The 15,805-nt window shown below is 43.1% G+C and overlaps 1 protein-coding gene across 1 annotated transcript in view; it reads left to right on the top strand.

The window, feature by feature from the left end:
* Positions 1-15,805, top strand: part of arrdc1b (arrestin domain containing 1b) — a 120,724-nt gene that overhangs the window by 64,929 nt on the left and 39,990 nt on the right. The gene's annotated exons all lie outside the window — the stretch shown is intronic.

The following is a 15,805-nucleotide window of genomic DNA, read 5'->3' on the forward strand; positions in this document are numbered from 1 at the left end:
ACACAGAGATGAACAACCTATGCGCAATTTAAAGTAGCCAGTTGACCTAATCTGTATGTCTTTGGACTGTGGGAGGAAACCGAAGCACCTGGAGGAAACCCACTGCACCACCGTGCCACCCATATGGTGGTGTTGAGGATATCTTTGACCTGATTAGTCAAAACCCCACACATGCTAGGACCTGGTCTTCTCAGGCAGTCTCCTGTACCAGTACTAACCAGACTCTTAAGGCGCATTGGGCGGTGTCGATCTCTGTTTCTATAGCCCTCGGCCTCTTGCCTATTATACAGCTAGGGTAACAGTGGGAGGCTGGTCCTCTGGTAACCATGAGAGTTTGACTCCCCACTCACATCTGTATTGCAGCGTGCCTTGCCAGGCAGCAGTAGGTACCATTTTTATGAAGGTCTTTAGTATGACCCGACCACGAGTAGAACTCACGAGCTCTCGATTGAGAGGCGGACACACTACCCACTAAGCCAGCTTGTGGCTCGGACCTGAATATGTGCGTTTAATTTTCTGTTTTCACCTTAAAACATTCAACATAATAAAAGAAAGCAATTGAAACTTAACAATGACACATTGGTGGTTGCAGGCTGTGCATTAAAATGTAGCAAAATTAAACCTGGCTAATGAAACGTTTATGTGCAGGGTTGCCAGGTCTCAACTAAATGTCCTCTCCACTCCAATGACATCAGTTCAAATGACATCTTGAAAAAACAGACCTGAAGGTCCCACAATAATGATAACTACAGCTATAAATAAATCGGTCTCCTGCAGCTTATGTGGTTGGTGCTCACACCAGACCGATAACGATACCTATAGCCCAGGCCTGGGTTTATCCGTATCAGTGAGATTGCTTCTGGAGCGATTTTTCCAGGCCTGGACCTGATCCAATAAACACCTGACCAATCAGGTAATTGTTTACATGTGACATTGTCTGAGCACATGCTATTTTTCCCTGGGCATCTTTATACATCCTTGTTGCATCATGAAGTCACGGAATACGGATTCACGGAAAGTAAAAAAATATAATACAAAGCACAGATCTTTTATTCAAAGATATGTGATTTTCCTTGAAATATCAATAGTAAATTAATAAAGTAAGCATATAAATGTAGGTCAAAGTCCTTCCCGCACTATTCATGGCGCATTTGGCAGCGCCGATCTCCATTTCGTAGCCCTCGGCCTCTCGCCTATATTACATAGCTAGGGTTACAGTGGGGGCTAGTCCTCTGGTAACCGCGAGAGTTTGACTCCCCATTCACATTTGTATTGCAGCATGTCTTGCCAGATGGCAGTAGGCACCATTTTTATGATAGTCTTTGGTATGACACGACCATGAGTAGAACTCGCGATCGAGAGGTGGACACACTAACCACTAGGCTACTCGCCGGTGTAAATGCAGGTATGATATTTTAATTATGAACTTCGGCAGAACAAACATTTAATTTTTTTAGACTTCTGAATTTTTTATCCATGACGCATCATCTGTATGAAATCGTGAACCAATCTGTAGTATACTGAAATGTCCGTGACCGATCCGTAAATTATTAGCATCCATGATGCATCCGTATTAAAATCCGTAACCACTCTGTATTTTGTATCCTTTGTTATTATATTTATGTAGTCCGTGACCTATCCCTATTACAATATATCAACCACCGGAGTGTATGTATGGGTTGTTTTGAAGTCCAGGCTGTACAGTATGACCCGGAATAATGTGCTACTACTTGGAAAAAGCTTCCCTGACTATTCCTAAGTTGCATGCATTTATTTACCTGAGTGGCAGGACCAATTGGGATTATAGTTGTGGTGTGATTGCTCCAGACTGGAACGAAATTCAGGCAGAGGGATAGTCATAGTTGTAGTTATAGGTATAATTATAGTAATCAGTGTTGTGGGACCGGGGCCTGAATCTAGTCCAAAGAAGTCAGGCATTGGAAAAGAAATGTGCATTTGTCTTCTTTTTCTTTGCATGGGAAACAAATACACCATGGTGCGCATGCATTTCTGATTTGCTGGTTCAAAACCACCCCAATTTTCTGTAAAAACTGCATCCTTGGTATCCCCACTGTTGTGACTCACAAAGGGGGTATGTCTGAATATGGGGCTTTACCCAATCTGTTGTAAGTTACTGGTGGTGTGAAAGCTCAAACTTGTTTTTGAATCTTGTGTTCTCTTCTGTATTGAGTCACATCTTCAGGTGTGAACTTCCCAACTTCCCAGTCACTGCGCTCACCCCAAACACTGTACGGTATGTAGGTGACGGGGAAAGAACCGAATACAATCTTTTTATGAAGACAGGGAAAAGAAAAGCTGTTAGAGGAGATGACTGGGTGAAAGTAAAGCCTTGTGTTGGAATAAATTACACAGATTTAGATGCATTTGAGCACAAATTGAGAATTAATATGAAAAAAAAGGACTTATTAAGGAATAAGACTTGATTTCCTTCCTGTAGGGGAAGCCATGGCCTAATGGTTAGAGAAGCAGACCAAAAGGTCACTGGTTTGATTCCCTGGACCAGCAGGACTGGCTAAAGTGCCCTTGAGCAAGGCACCTAACCCCCAACTGCTCCGGCAAGAGTGGTGACGTACCTTGTGTCTGATTAGCCAAAGAAGAGGTGATGATGTCATCATCAGTTCAGGTGGTGCCCGACTGAAACGATCTTTCCTGCTTGTCTGTGTCTCTGAAAGAAAACGATTTGACTTTTCATTTCTAAGAATCGAGTGACTCATTTGCTTTCGTGTCACTTATGTAGGTACTGAGTAACCCGTGGGAGGTTAGAGCATGAAAGAGTGTTACACGTGTTTTTGTGCTCGACTTAATGTATCATCAATCAGGCAACCCGAGCGATCTTGCATGTTCTGTGGACTGAGTCATCCATGCAAATCATTGATAAATATTTAATGCTGGATAGCCTTCTAAACTTCTCCTGAAGTTTACATCTTGAATTATTGATGGTGCAGCTGATTTACATGAAGTGTAAAATTCAGTTAGATTCATTTTTAGTCATATAGCGCTTTTAAGAAAAGACATTGTTTAGAAAGCACCTTTACAGAGATCACGGTGTAGAGCTAGATCCCTAAGGAGGAAGTCAGACGTGGCAAGGAAAATCTCCCTGAGACAAAAAGGAAACCCGTCCTCTTCTGGGGGACACTGGATGTTACAATAAAGGCAGTTATTATACATACAGGACACTTTTTCGATCCAATAAAAACATGTATTCTATTCCCTTCTAGCGGGTTTCATTCATTTGGTTTGATAGCATGCAATATTGTTAGCATATCGCTTATTCTACGTGTATTCGTCAGTCTACCCAGTGGAGAATGAGTGTTGAATATGGTTTACGATATTGCATGGTTGTCAAGACAACATGATGTCACATGTTGTAGCTGATGTAAATACTGTATTCAATGAGAAAGTTTTCTGCTGCGCATGAGCGGAACCATTTCTTTGTTTGCGCAAAAGAGAAAGACGCGTTTTTACAACCGGTGGCAAACTGTTACTATTAGAGCTGAGACTTCAGCTCAGCCAAAACATAGCCAGACACACAAAAAAAGCAACAGGACAAAGGATTTTGCAAGGGCAAAATTAGCAGCAAGGTGCCAGGTCACTCCGCTGTGTGTAGCTGTCGATGTTGATTTTATAAGTAACTCAGTAAATTACACAGGGACATGAATGCTTAAGTCTGAGTGAAAAATAGTGTAGTGAGCGAATGCGGAAGAAGAGTCTGGAGACAGAAATCTTAGTTTCTCGGTCGTTAGCCTGTGCTACTTACTCTCGATAGCACTGGCTTGACCGCTTTATTAGCATTCACTAACACTACTGATGAACGCTACACCAGCTGGAAGGTGACTTCACTGTTGCGCTGACGGTGCTGACTCGCGGTTAAGCTCGTGTTGGTCTTCGAGAAGGCCTAGGGCGATAAAGTTTTGGTCCCTCCCACTATAAATCAAAATCTGATTGGTTAATTCGTCTGTCACTTCCTACATAAACATACACTGCCATGGCCTTCTGTCCCGGCAATGAAGTCCTAACCAATAAGTGAGCCAGCTCTAAACTCTTCTCAGCCTAGAGACAACAAACAAAAAAAATCTCACTGGATAACTCGATTTTAATGTTTTCCGGACAGTAACCCTTTCATTTCTGAAGCAAATTTGATAGAAAATGAGGCCAAATTAGAAGAGAATAATTATAATGAAATTATGAAAGAATGAAAGCAATTAAAGAATGAAAGCAATTAAATATAACATTTGAAATGCTGATATGTTTGGGCCTTCTTTGAAGACCTAGAAGGCCCTGACAGTTCCCCTATGTTTACAAGTTGAAAAACATACCAAAGGACATCGAAAAACTAGAAAAGAGAGTGTGTATGTATAAATAATAATAATAATAATAATAATAATAATATTGGCTGGCTTTGAGTGGTATATCAGATATATTCCATTCATGCTAGCTGAATGGAATATATCTGATATACCACTCAAAACCAGCCAATATTGTTTAATTATCATTCAGTGTCTTGACAGGATGTTCAGTATAAGCATAATAAGTACAGAACCAGGCTTGTAGTACTCGAGTCCGACTCTTGCTCTAATTTTAAGGACTCGTGACTCAACTTGGACTTGAGCACTGATGACTCAGACTTAGACTCGGACTTGTGCATTAACTGCATTCAGACTCGTAAATAAGCGAAGTGCGCAACGCTTGTACGCATGCGCGGCTTTTCTAGGTCAACTATTTCGGCTACCAAACGAACTACCAAGGCGCTGAAGTTACTATAGGAAGACAGGTAGCGGACCGTGAACTTTAAAGCTTTATAGCGATTGTCTTAAAGACCTTAAGCCTTAAGTGAATTGTAAAACTATGACAGGTGCACACTGTGCTTTTTACCAATGTACTAACGGAAGTTATAAACTTAAGCGGTGGAAGAAAACACAAAAACTCGTGTCACAAAACTAGGCCTAACAGTTAGGCCCTAGTTAGGCCCTAGCTAAATCTTGATCAGATTTGACAGCTCTGTTATTGTTAGGCATCTATGTCAACTTGTGATCAATTATTAAATTTACGCGAGTAAGTCTACGTGTGTAACGTTACGTCAGCATAGTTGTTATGCTAATTAAGGACATTATAGGGCAGAAATATGCACTTTTATCTCATACATGTTGGGTCCCCATTACCTAGCCTCATAGGCCCTAACATGCACGTTATATGACGCGGTACGCGGTGGTCCGGACTACCGTTGTGGTCCGGACCACGCCGTTTTCAGGTGTGGTCCGGACCACCAAGTTCAGAAGACAAATAAAAAGTCTTACTGTGAAGTTGGTAAAATTATTTTTCACTTCCCTCGTGGCAGCTCCCGCTTTTTTACATGCGTTAGAACTGGTATCTTTTATTGCGCGTGTGTTTTACACATGCATTTCTCTTCCGGTTTGAGAAAAAATAACAAATGATGTACGACTTTGTAAAAAAACTCGTATTAAATGACAAACACAGTATGATTTTGGTAAGTTTTTATTTATATCGTAATATAATACAGCATACGGTGAACCGGACCACAATCCAGGAAAAATAATTAATTAATGCCCTCGTTTTGTATGGAAAATACGGTGATCCGGACCACCGCGTACCGCGTCATATATCAAAATATCAAAACAACTCACCTTCCTTGTAGTCATTTCGAAGCCGATGGAGTAGCGCTTTTTCGTCCCTGTCGAGTAAATATTCGGCAATATCGACCGACATGCATGGTGGCCACAGCTTAAGCCCCTGGGCTTCGTCCAACCACCCGTCGGTTGTCTGCAGAGGGTCGGGAATTTGTTAGCCTTCAACTGTCAACAAGGACTTGTAGTCGTTTTTGACAGCTTGTCTCTCCTCATCCTTCGTTAAAACGCATGGTAAGTTCTGGACTGATGCTGCATAGGCAAGGGCAACCAGTTCTTCTTTACGTTTTGCCCTAGTGCCAGGCGTGGTCTTGGTTGTCACAGGCAGTCCACGACGACTGCAAAACCGTTTCAAATCGTCAACTTTCCAAAGTTTAAACTGATCTAAATCGTAGTTGTCAATACTGCTTTCCTCCATTTTGAAGTGCTGTTTGGTAGCCAAAAAATTAGCGATCCCATAATGCACTGCGCGGGCCGAGATTCACAATTCGCTTATTGGAGACGAGGACTCTGATTTTTTTTCTTTATTTTTTGTAACATGCCATAATAATTTGGCTTAAGCTATTTATATCTACATTAATTTTTGTACTAATTTTGTGCAAGAGTGTCACACCTGTGCGCCTTGCCGCGTGCATCAGATAGACTCTCAGGCGCGCTTCAGACAACATGCGCGCCAAGTGGACTCTTGCGCGCACTGGAAACGACTCGCACTTGCACAGGATTAAGGCACAGTCAGCGCGCCGATATAAAAACCGTGAAAACACACTTCGTGAAGTATTGAGTTGCGCTGCTGACACATTACTGAGCCTTATTTCCTTGTTTGGTTTCCTGATTTCCTGTTTCTCGTCTTTGATTCTGCTGAGTCTACGATAGCCTGTTTGTGCTTCGCTCGACGTATTGCCTGTTCCGCTGTTTTACGATTTTGCCTGATGTTCTGGTTTGTTTACCTGTCTTCACTTGTATTAATAAACACACCTTCTGCACTCACATCCGTCTCCCAACCATCTCTGACAGAATACTTCACACTCCTTGACAAGAGAATGCACATTCACCTGTTCATATGTCATGTTCAAGAACAAACTAATGTTAATGGTGCTAAAACAGCCACCGTCAAATGGTGTGGTTGGAGTGTTGGACTTGGACTCAACTCGGATCAATAGTGGACTCGACTCGGACTCGACTCAAAATTTTTTTAATGACATGGACTTAACTTGGACTTGAACACTGGGGACTTGAGACTGGACTCGGACTTGTGGTTTAGTGACTCGACTACAACACCAGACAGAACAGTCTTTATGATTACAGCAGCAGTTCTTTCTTTCTGTAAGGTTTTTTCTTTTATTTTGCTGTCTTTCATTAACCCTTTCACCACTGCATAACTTTTTCCAGAAGGGGTTTCCCTACTACAGTGAGACCGGAATAGCCGTCTGCAGTGGTGAAAGGGTTAATGAAGCATTAGAGAAGTATTTCACGATCACCAGCCAATCAGAAACACGATCCCTAGCATCTAAGGCCCTGGCCACACCTTGGTCTTAAGTGATCTGATTTTAAATGCACAGGTGTACAGGTGTGAACGGGTTCCAGTGTGTCTTGGAGATGCATTGTGATGTGATCATTCAAACCACCTTCAGACATTTTCTGGGATGCATATGACCACATAACATTTTTCGTGTCAGCACAAAAACATCTCAGTGTATCCCAGACAGCAATAAAAGACAACCTAATCGTTAGCGTCTTTGCCCTAGGTGATAAATATGTAATCATTGCAATCACTAACTGTTTGGAAATCATGCTGATTTTCGTAGCTTCTCTCGTTGTCTCATCTCCTGCTCATTTATATGTTTTGTTAGCAGACTATGCAATCAAAACGTTTGAAACATCCCTTACAGTTTCATGAGATAAGATTGGAGGGACATTTCTGCCTGAATGCATATTCATCGGACGACTGATTAAATAGGTATGCGTGACAGCCTTCCTCTAATGGAAATCCGATCACAAGTGATCACTAGAGGCTCATTCACAATGCCAGGCTATGTGTTTAGGCTGTCCACTCAAGACAGACGTTAATACCGGATATGAAGAGGGCTTAGAGATAACAAAGTGGCTGCAAACTGCAAATCTGTAGTCACACTGTGGTTTGTCACTGCTCTCCTCCACTACGCAATATGGCTAAAAGCATTTTGCTACAAAGCGAAGTGTATAGAGACATTGTTTGCCAAAGTTGGTGTGTCAGAACTTGAGTAGCCTGAACAGAACTTTGAACTTGACCTCAGACCCATTGGAATGAATTGGAAAACTGACTGTACACCAGCCTAATGCTCGTCTGGCTGAATGAACAAATCCCCAAAGCCATGTTTTAAGACCTAATAGAAAGCCTTCCTAGAAGAATGGAGCCTGTTATAGCAGCAAAGAGGGGCCCAAACTCCATATACCTATATGTCGGTACCCATGGCTTTGGAATACAATGGTCAACAAGCACATATGAATGCCATGGAGAGGTGTCCACACATTTTTTGGGCCATATACTGCATTCAGAGGTAGCAATGGGACAGATGAACAGGAGCTTATCTAACAACTGGCACCATCTAATCCAGTTTAGGTTTTGGGTGCATGTTCTACAGCAGAGCAGCTTGTGTGAAGCATGCTAAATCGACTTGCTTGCTTCGACAGTGCAGGGTTGGCTTGGTTTGAGTGGTGTATGTTTATTTGTACTCATTGGTGTGATATTTCGTGGTCCCACATGTGTTGCAGTAGAAACTAGAAGGGCACATGGTAGAGTGCATACCTCCACAAAGCTACATGTTATCAACATCAAAATTAAACCACTTGAACTTAGGATAATGCTAAAGCTGTACACCAAATTTCATCAAAATCCGTTAAGTACTTTTTGAGTTACTTCGGGAATAGACAAGAAAGTCCTAGATTCGCATACATATCTGTATTTGCATCAAAATTTAAACAGTTGTTCCTTGGCCCATGGTCCACCTTTCCTCAAGAGTTCATCAGAATCCATTCAGTAGTTTTGAGTTACGTTGGGAACAAATAAACATTACATTGCATTACATTATATGGCATTTAGCAGACACTCTTATCCAGAGCAACGTACAACGAGTGCAAAAGTCAGGTACACGAAGTGCTGAACTTCTAGACAAGAAAGTTCTGGTGCCAACTGAACAACTGACAGCAATACCAAGTGTAATATTCTGTTGAAGTACCAAAACAAACAGCCAAGGAAACAAGTGAACTATATAAAGTATAACTAAATAGAGACTTCAAAACAGCTAACCCCAGCCTGAGTTGGTCTAGACCGAAACGCAGTTACACAGTGGGCAGGAAAGAAGGGGAGAGGTGCAGCCTGAAGAGGTGAGTCTTCAGTCTGCGCTTGAAGGTGGTCAGGGAGTCGGCAGTTCTGACCTCAATGGGGAGGTCATTCCACCAACGGGGAACCAAGACAGACAGTGGTGTTGAGCGAGCTGGGCAGGAGTGGAGAGGAGGAGGGGCCAGGCGACCAGTAGTAGCGGAGCGTAGGGATCTGGCTGGCGTGTAGGGGCGGATCAGGCTCTGGAGGGATGCTGGCCCTAACCCCTTGACAGCCTGGTAAGCTAGCAAAAAGTCAAAGTCCCTCTCATGCCAGAATCTGGTCTTCACAGTCACTCTCCTGTCCCAGTACTAACCAGTTCTTTGAGGCGTATGGGTGTGGCGCTGATCTCCATTTCAATAGCCCTCGGCCTCTCGCCTATACAGCTAGGGGGCTAGTCCTCTGGTAACCGCGAGAGTTTGACTTCCCCACTTGCATCTGTATTGCAGCGTGCTTTGCCAGATGGTAGTAGGTACCATTATTATGACCCGACTGCAAGTAGAACTCATGATCGAAAGGCAGACACGCTAATCACTAGGCCAACTCGCGGTGGTAAGCTAGCACCAATGTCTTAAATTTGATACGAGCTGCAATAGGTAGACAGTGCAGGTCGGCAAGCAGAGGGGTAACATGGGAAGAACGAGGGAGGTTGTAGACCAAGCAAGCTGCAGCATTCTGGATGAGTTGCAGGAGTCTGATGGCAGAAGCTGGAAGGCCAGCAAGGAGAGAGTTGCAGTAGTCCAAGCGGGAGAGGATTGGTGCTTGGACCAGGAGCTGAGTAGAGTAGGTGATCCTTCATATGTCATAGAGAAGGATTCTACACGTCCAGGTCACTGCAGCAATGTTCGCTGAGGAGAGTTTGTTGTCGAACACGACCCCTAGGTTCTTCGCACTAGTTGATGGAGAGCTAGAGATGTCCCTCAGGGAGATGACAATGTCCAGGAGTGGAGAGGATGGAGCAGGATTGTAGAGGCGAAAACATAACCTCCTCCAACAAAGTTGGTGGAGGCAAATATCAAGGACCTTGCAGTAGTAGGCTTTTTTGGTTATCTGCTTTTATGCACCAAATTGAGAGTTCCTGAAAGAAAACGAACATAGATCAAAATGTCAGAAAATGCTTATATTGCATTAATGTTAGTGCTGTCCAGATATAAACCAGAAAAGCCCCTTTATTTTAATATTGCAAAAGTTGCTATGTTTAAATGTGGGTGGATTACAGACATCATACAGCACATGCTGGTTAGTCACACACTTTTTCAAACTGTTCTCTTTCTTCCTTGCCTTCTTGATACCTTTCTTGTATGGAGTCTTTGTTAGTTTTACTGACTTTCTAGTTATTTGAAATACTAGAAGCCATGGGGATGCCATGGCCTAATGGTTATAGAAGCAGATTTGGGACCAGAAGGTCACTAGTTTGATTCCCTGGACCAGCAGAAATGGCTGAAGTGCCCTCAAGCAAGGGATCAAACCCCCAACTGCTCCCCAGGCCGCTCTGGGTAGGTTGTATGCCACTCTGGATAAGAGCATCTGCTAAATGCCATTTAATGTAACATACATGTACGGTTTATAGCGGAGCACCATACCTAAGAAAAAAATGGTAAACCCATCGAGTCGATTTTTTGTGGTTTGTCTGTGTACGTGTACCACCAGTCATACACACTACCTAGTGGTCAGTATTAGTAATTACCAGTCATACACACCGCCTAGTGGTTAGTGTTAGTAATTACCAGTCATGCACTCCGCCTAGTGGTCAGTGTTAGTAATTACCAGTCATACACACCGCCTAGTGGTCAGTGTTAGTAATTACCAGTCATACACACCGCCTAGGGGCGGCACGGTGGTGTAGTGGTTAGCGCTGTCACCTCACAGCAAGAAGGTCCTGGGTTCGAGCCCCGGGGCCGGCGAGGGCCTTTCTGTGCGGAGTTTGCATGTTCTCCCCGTGTCCGCGTGGGTTTCCTCCGGGTGCTCCGGTTTCCCCCACAGTCCAAAGACATGCAGGTTAGGTTAACTGGTGACTCTAAATTGACCGTAGGTGTGAATGTGAGTGTGAATGGTTGTCTGTGTCTATGTGTCAGCCCTGTGATGACCTGGCGACTTGTCCAGGGTGTACCCCGCCTTTCGCCCGTAGTCAGCTGGGATAGGCTCCAGCTTGCCTGCGACCCTGTAGAAGGATAAAGTGGCTAGAGATAATGAGATGAGACACACCGCCTAGTGGTCAGTGTTAGTAATTACCAGTCATACACACCGCCTAGTGGTCAGTGTTAGTAATTACCAGTCATACACACCGCCTAGTGGTCAGTGTTAGTAATTACCAGTCATACACACCGCCTAGTGGTCAGTGTTAGTAATTATCAGTCATACACACCGCCTAGTGGTCAGTGCTAGTAATTACCAGTCATACACACCGCCTAGTGGTCAGTGCTAGTAATTACCAGTCATACACACCGCCTAGTGGCCAGTGCTAGCCAGTAAAGAAATAAAACAAAAGAGACTGGCTATGATATCAGAAAATTCTACAACCCAGAAACAGATGGGAGCTCCACTTTTAGGCAGTGCCTAAATCTATATATTACTGTAATTAGACGTGGTCTACTGATTTCCTCAAATCTGTCAAACCGTTGTTCAGTAACTAGCTGGATGTAGTTGTGCCTGGAGCAGAGTGGTCAGTAGTAGCGCTCGAATGCTGCGATGCATAGATTACAGGGTAATCTATCAGGACGTGCTCTACTTATTGGTTAAACTTTCCCTGGCTTCCACAATTACAAAAGAATTTAGCAATCTCATTGTTGTACGTAGTCAAAAACAGCACTGGCATCTTCTGTATTACGTATTCTTGTGTGTTGGAAGACACGAAAATAATACAAGCAATATATGGCAACACATAGTGACACCAGTGGCGTGCGGTGAGCCCTATGGCAGGGTAGGCAGTGACACATGCTGTGCACTTTTTCATGCTGTGATTAGATAGATAGATAGATAGATAGATAGATAGATAGATAGATAGATAGATAGATAGATAGATAGTAGGCCTATACTCAAAATAATGATGGAAAAAAATCAAAGCAAATCAAATCGTTATTTTCAAAGACAGACGCTAGATGGTGCTATGGTAGATGTACCACTGAAAACCGATGATGTTTCAAGATGCATCTTCAGACGCTCATCTTTCTCCGCAAATGCGTTTAACAACTCCACATAATTCCCCCTGTTAGCTGAATCAGTGGTTTCATCCCTCCCCCTAAATGCTAGCTCCTGCCTGGCAAGGTAGCAAGTGGCACGAATCAAATCCTTTAGTATCTCATGGTTTTCGCGAACTTTTGCATTATGCACGGAAATTTGCAGTCGACTGGCCTCGTCCAAAGCTAAATTTATTGGAGTCCCCTTCCCAAATGTTTTCAATGCTATTTGATTTTGGATGTGTACATTTGATCTTTCATGTTTGGCCAATGCAGTGGGCAGGTTGTTTAAATCAGTGTAGCCGGCACATACCCACACATTGTCACGCTGTTTGGAGAACAGCAGACAGGGGAAGCAGAACAGACACTTGCTAACTTCACACCCGCAAAGCCACTCTTTTCTGTTGTACCATTCCGGCTGGAATGTACGTACAATTTTCTGCCCCTTTCGCTGATGGAAATCGTTAAGAGGGGGTGTTGGCCTACCTCGATTGATTGTAAGCAACTTCTGCTGGTAATCAAGTTTGTTGAAACACTTTAAGTGTGCAATTGTAGACATATTCACCTGTGAAGTTTTCGCTAACGTGCTCAAAATACAGTGTGTGGGGCATATAGCACAGACAGTAGGCACTTCATGTGCAATGTAACAATTTTTCATTTTGACCGCTGTGATTGGCTCGCATATTCCCGCTGCAGCAAAAGCTGAGCTTTTGCTCCCCATAGACTGTCTATGCGATACATAATACGCATGCGCAACCCCCCTATATTGGCAGCGTTGAAGTCAAGACAGGCAGACCCAAAGGGAGCCTACCCTGGTCTTCGAAATGCGAACGGAGGATTGCGCGTTCCCGCGACAACCTGCCAAAGCCTGGGTGCTTTGCGTCGTGCGATAACTTGGGTTTTTGATCGGTCTTCGGAGACGTAAATGTACTTTTAACAACTCATTTGTTCCAAAACATTGAGTTGGAACAAATGAGTTGTTAAAAGTACATTTACGTCTCCGAAGACCGATCAAAAACCCATATTGCACATTGTGAACTCTCAACAATATATTTTTTAAAAACACGTGTTGGTTTTTATTTTAATGAAATTTACCTAAGGTAGGCAGTGCCTACCCTGCCTACCCTGACCGCACATCTGTGAGTGACACATTGTATTGTATTGTTAGAGCCACAGATTATAATATCGTTGCTGAGCATCTTAACGCCAACCCCAAAAGAATGACATTTAGCAGTTATTCCACATGTAGCGCCAAGTTGGCTGGAAGCCATGTACGACGAGATTGAGTGGAATAACCGTTTTATTCTATCCACATTCACTGGATTTTGAGAAACAGAGCATTTTATTTCTATTTCTTGCAAATTTGATGAATAAAAACTTTGTACAAAACATCCGATAAAATCATTTCCGCTAAGGCGGACTTCTTAAAAACCTATCGATGGCTACACGAATTGACTTTAGTGTTGTTTTTTTGTAGAAAGTGTCATCTTGCTGTCATGCCGAGGCATAGAATAGCTTTAGATGTTTATTCAATTCTTCTTTGGACATTTCAGTAATTTAATTTTCAAACTTCTTTGAGCTTTTGAACCAGTCAAAAAAAAATTTAATGCTTAAAGATGAAGAATGTAAACAAACCAGCGAAATGGCAGGAGCAATTTGTGAAAAATGCAATAATAATAATAATTCTTGAAAAATGAAAAAAAAGATACGTTCTTACCATCAAATACTTTTATTCCATATTTTGTTGCTTTTTTGTATTTCTTGTTGTTTTGTTTTTGAGTCGAGTTTTTATTTCGTCCTCGGTTGGTTCAGCAACACGCTCCGCCATTTTGTTTTTCTCTACTCACGGTATATGAGCTGATATCCTAGTAGTAGAGTAGCTAATCAGAATGCACGATTGCTCATATCTAGTGAATGTGGATAGAATAAAAATGGTTATACAACAGTGCTGTTGAATTCGCAATTCTGATTATGTAGAAGGTGTTGACTGATTTTCTGTAATAGCTGCTGTGATAGTAGTTTTGCCTGATTTTCAGTAAAACACTCATACATAGGGATTTGTATGACGGACACTCGACATAAATTGAATAACAAAGAACCTTCTAATTTTGGAGGAGCCATTTTCTCTTACTTCAGGTAACACACTTTTAAAGATGTTTCTTAATAGGTTTGTTTTTACAAAGATCTTATCAGTTCTCCAAACTGGATTTTCAAGCCATGATGTTCAAAAGAGGTTTGAAAGAACAGGCCAGACAGAAAATGCAGACTGTCTGCACGTAATGAGCATGATTTAAAGGTTATTTCCTTAAGGGAAAGGCACCAACGTGAGGATTTCAGCAGATGTTTTGGAAAAATGATCTTGGAGGGTGTAAAGCTTGATTTGAGCTGGACTGGTTTCTCCAGAGAAGGTGCTATAATTAGAGTGGTTACTAGTTAGTCAAGATTTTAATCGAGTACTGATTGATAATGTCTTTGGTTTTATCAAGCTAGAAGCAGTAATTCAGGAAATTAGCTGGTGTGGTTTGGCAAACACAGGTTCCTCTTTAATAATAGTCCTAGCAAGGGAAATCCCTTAACCTACAGTAAACACGTGTGTAATTTGAGAAACAATTGACTATGCGACAATGCAGGAAGCGACATTTGAGATTTTCTCAATACAATGCAAATTATTTATGGCATGGTAAAGCAAGCAAACAAACAGACAACCAATCAGCTCAAATGATTCCTCAGGCCAATGGTCTGACACTTTTTGCAGTTCCTCACGCTCTGCTTTAATTCCTATCTTTGACACGCAAAATTGGAAGAAAAATTTACAAAAATGGTTTCCTCTTATCCTATCAAGTACCGAGGTCGAGGTTTCATCGCAAGAATTTTTTAAGTGGCGGGTTGCTGGCCCTGCGCACAACCCCACCTGGTTTTGTAGACCACCCATCGAGGACTGAGGCGGTGCAGGTGCTATTAGCCAGCAGCAGCTCCCCTGGGATCCGTCCCACCATGGTAGAACCTGCCAGGACCAGGGAGAACCTTACAGGACAGGCCTGATGGTTTCCCCCATGCCTCCGGTGGTATCGCAACCCAAGGTCATTGCTGTAGCTGTTGCCCGGAGGATACCACAAGGAGGTTAGCAAGCAACTTCGAACCATCCCCAGCTACACCAGTAATCAGCACCCAGGAGGTGGAAGTGGTGGAGAAGTTCAGCTACCTTGGCAGCATCCTGACCTCCGACTACAAAAGCACAGCAGACATCAGGACCCGCATTGGCTGGGCTACTGCAGCCATGGCAGCCCTTTCCACCATCTGGACCAACAGTCATCTCTCTCTCCACACTAAAATCAGACTGTACAACAGCCTGGTACTGTCGATCCTGTTGTACGGCGCAGAAGCCTGGACCCTGACAGCCACTCAAGAATGGCTCCTGGACGCCTTTGACAGCAAGTGTCTGCGTAGGATACTGAGGCTCCAGTGGTACAACTTCACCTCGAATGCCACAGTACGCCAGCTGACCAACCAGCCACCAGTCTCCAGACTAATCCGATCAGCCCGCCTCCGTTTCTTCAGCCACATAGCCAGAACAACACCACCTCTCGAGCTGGCCAACCTGATCAGGG

Source organism: Neoarius graeffei, chromosome 12, assembly GCF_027579695.1.
Source record: "Neoarius graeffei isolate fNeoGra1 chromosome 12, fNeoGra1.pri, whole genome shotgun sequence".
Taxonomy (NCBI): domain Eukaryota; kingdom Metazoa; phylum Chordata; class Actinopteri; order Siluriformes; family Ariidae; genus Neoarius; species Neoarius graeffei.